The sequence below is a fragment of the Papaver somniferum genome, chromosome 4, assembly GCF_003573695.1.
Source record: "Papaver somniferum cultivar HN1 chromosome 4, ASM357369v1, whole genome shotgun sequence".
In the NCBI taxonomy this organism is placed as follows: Eukaryota; Viridiplantae; Streptophyta; class Magnoliopsida; order Ranunculales; family Papaveraceae; genus Papaver; species Papaver somniferum.
The window spans coordinates 103,323,392-103,327,752 of NC_039361.1; positions in this window are offsets into that span (position 1 = coordinate 103,323,392).

Below are 4,361 nucleotides of genomic sequence, written 5' to 3' on the forward strand. Positions count from 1 at the left end.
AAACTCTTTACCAACACATGATTTTGAGATATAGATAGGAGAGATATACTCGGATCGAAATATCAAATGTGTATGATCCAGTCTATATAGCATATGACTTTTGTCTCATAGAAGTATGAGATAGAATAGATAGACTTTTGAGTGATAGATAAGTTCAAGTCTCCACATACCTTTTTGTTGATGAAGTTCCACCGGTTCCTTGAGTAGATCTTCGTTGTTGTATGATGAATCGCCATGAATTCCTTGAGATCAACTACACTTTTCTGTCCTAGTCCGAGACTTAGCTATGTAGACTAGAAATCAAGACTCATAGTTTTGAACACTAACATTGACAAACTTGCTTGATATAGCAACGCATGCGAGGTCGACCGAGCTATGCTCTAACATGTTGACTAATCAAATTTATATGCATTCCGTTCTTATGGGAACAATAAATTTTTTCATGCTTGGGTTATATAGATTCAACATTTAACTCATTCAAAAAAACAAAAATTCTACGTATGATATATACAACAAATTACGCATCATAGAAACAATATCACCAATCAAAAATGTAACTCTAGCGATATGAAAGCAAGTATCCAAATTAATTTACGTTTTCTCTATTTGTCAAACATTTGGTTCCGAAAACCTTTTTTTTCAAAGATTAAAATCATGAGGATCTAAGTATCTCAAACAAGGTAATAATTATGACTAATTTTTTTTTAGTATTACTATTTACATAGGTATAAATTCATTATCAATGACCTTATGATCTCCATTTCTAGCTAGTTCTTTAATCTAACTTTAGTGTTAAAACATACATAGGGCAAAGAAACCCCACTATTTTCGACTCAAAATGAAATTTCAAATCAAAAGAAAAATTTCTAAATTTGAGAAGTTACTTATGCAAATTGCATTTCTACCCACGTTCTCTATGGACTTCATTAGACGTTAGATTTTGGTGTTTAATACCAATTCAAAAACTAGAAGTTTCCTCATTCGTAAGAGCAAATAATTTCTCTAAATTCATATTTGACGCGCTATGCGTTCTTGCTCATAGTAATAAAGTAATGATCCAATTTCAAAATTCTTTTGGCATAATATAGAAGACGAATAAACAAACATTTTTCGTGCAGACAACATCGCCTAAATCGCTAATGAAAATATCATTTTTGGTCACAAAGTTAGACTACATGAAATACCAAAAATATCTTATAAAATTCTCAAACATTTTATTTCATCTGATGCTTTTAAAAACTAGCAAGATTGAGAGTCTGCATGCTTTGGTGTGTTGGGTAAAATTTGTTACATGTATCTTAAAAAATCCTTAAAAATTTTAGAGGAAAAAACAACATTCTCATACTGATCACTAACTCAAAATTTTCATAGAAGCAAGATAAAATCACATATTTCAAGCACTCCAAAGCTTCAGTCATATCATACAAATAATACAATATTTGGTTCAAACATTCCAATTATAACATTTCTATTGTAGTAATGCAATGATCAAGTTCAAAAAAAAATTTTAATGTCAATCTTGTTAAAAACAAGCTAGGCGGAAACTAGATTCTTTCTCATTTTGGTGGTATGAACATCTTTAACAAGATAGTTCTACCGAAAGAAAATTTTTGAGACCATACCAATACCAAGAATCCTATAGATGTGAGTATAACTCAACACCACTTTCTTTCAAACGATTCGGTTCAACTTTTGAACCATAACCTCTCAAAACAAATATGGTGTAAAACACCAATATATATCGCCTCTCCCGTATCCACAATTCACATTAACTTAGCTTGGAAAACATTGTTAATAATACTTGATATTCTTGCAATGCCGAATGCAAACATATAAAATAACTTCATAATTAAAATTATGTTCATTTCTTGGTGAGAGTTGGTATTCGTATTTGTTTTGACTTTGTTTCGTATTCTTTCGGTTTTGGTTTGGTGTCAAATTCTATCTCATAAGTTCCAAACTTGTATGAGTCACTCATATATTGTCATAAACAATAATTCTTAATATCTAGTTTCCATACAACTCATTCTAAGATTGAAAAATCAATTTATTTCAATTTAGAATGCAATTATTCGATCGCCACAATGACTAGTAAGAGAGAGAGAGAATTGTTTTTCCATTGTACCTTGTCCTTCATTATACAGACTTTCCAAAAGCCCCTTCCTTTTATGACATCGTGCCATGTGTCCTAAATTTCTTTAATTACTTCTAATGCCACTCCTTCCTTAATATAACCTCCTTCTTATTTACTAATTCCTTTCTTATCCTTCCTTTTAATGGGTACTTTCTTGTTGGACTTGGTCTTAGTCCCTACATTTCCTTCTTGACATAACCATCCCTTCGGGGGCACCCTAAACCCGTTAATGGGTATTATTTTTCATGTATCAACATTAGTCATATGACTATTGGGTTGATTGCTAAATGACCCGATAGTCAAATCATTCTGCATTCTCGATCGCCACGCATCGCAAGAGGGGGGGTGCGATTACCATATCATCTATGGTGACAATTCCTCTATATAAAGGTACCGTTCCTTCTATCCAACCATCCGTTTGGAGCACTTTATTTTCCATTTTTGCCTCTTTTTGTCGGATATTTTACTCAGATGGATCATTCCCTTCATGGGTATGTTTTGACCTTAGCGTCTATCCCTGCACTGGTCTCAATGTTCAAGGAGGCGGAACTGGGGCACCTGTTGTTAGTGAAGGCTGAAGTTGAGGCACTTCGTGAGCACCGGCTAGTAAATAGGGACTCCATGCATTCCCAGTTCGCGAAACGTTATGAAGTGCATCAAGCGGCTCAGAGGGCCGGACACATAAAATCTGCCATTCAGCACGCTTTAGATGACGCTGTCATATCTCGGTAGGCTGCTAATTCGCTTCTCATGGAGTCTTCATTAATGATAACAACTATAGATCATGCCATCACTGATTGTCGTTCGTATGCCCCTAATCAGGTGACTCCGCGGCTTCCTGGATACACTCTGTCCCTAGCGGCTGTCTCGGCGCTCGTAAACTTTCCCTATCTCAGGGATGAACTCGCACGTTTACTAGTGTTAAGAGCAGAGGTGGAGGTACTATGGACTCTCAGGAGGACTCTCCTAGACAAATCACGTTGGGAGTGTGATGAGCATGAAGGAACTCTTGCGCTCGCTCGTAGTGCAAGAGGTAAGGGTAAAGTCATGCAAGATATTCGTAGGTTGATAAGCGAGGTTAACTGGGAATTGTCTCAGGCCGTCATTCAGTGTGATGAGGGGCGTCTGATGGCGGAAGTCGTGGATATGGACATTGCCCGTTGTCGCGAGCCGATATTCGGTTAATGTGGCGTGTCGTTTTGGGGCGGTTTATCTTGCTGGTTACTCGTAGTTTATCACTGTTATTACGCTTGCTGATTTTACTTGTTTTGGTACTGCCTCTTGTGGATTTTCTTTTGATGTTAGTATTATTTATTGCTTGTTGCTAGGCTTTTCTTCCCTGTTGCTACTTTCCTACCCCTTTTTGTCTCGTGGATGTTTCCATGCTGGTCTTTGGTTCCTGAGTCCCCAGGACTCGTTTCAAGTTTGTCTTCTCACTGGGAGGTGCCCCAGAGCTGCCTGGGGAGCACCGTCTCCCGTACTTCATTATTGACGTGAATTGACGCATGTCACACCGTGTAAAGGAGAGATGTGAATGGTGGATGCATCGTGAATTACACCCTCTCTCTTTATATACAATTCTTCTTCTTAGTCCGATCACTAGTTTCTCTTTTTCTTTTCTTTTTTAACTTCCTTTTCCCCTTCTCTTGGTCAACATATCGCCTTCATGGATAATTCTCTACATGGATATGTGTTATCCTTGGCGGCCGTTTCTATGTTGGTTTCGGCGATGTTCAAACGCTGTGAACTGAAGCGACTTCTACTTGTGAAGGTTGAAATGGAGGAACTTCGAAAGCAGAGAAAAGTGGATAGAGATTCCAATCGTACGAGCTTTAGGTCACGGCACGAGGCATATTAGACTGCTCAACGAGCTGAATCATCAGGTCGTGTGTCATTAGAGATCCAGCGCGCGTTGGACGAGGCTGTTACTGGTCGCGATGCGTCCAATCAATTGTTCGCAGATTCTTTGATGATGATGGCTACTATAGATATCGCTGTTTCTGATTGCCATCTTTGGATTTCCTATCAGGCAGCTTCACCGCTTCTTGGGCATGTTCTGACCTTGGGGACTGTGTCTACGCTCGTACCTCACCCTTACCTTGAGGATGAGTTGGCGCGTTTATTGGTTCTAAAGGAAGAAGTGGGTTTATTATGGACGCTTAGGCTAATTCGTCAAAATAAAGCACGTAAAGAGTATGATGAACATGAGGATCCTATCTCGCTTTCT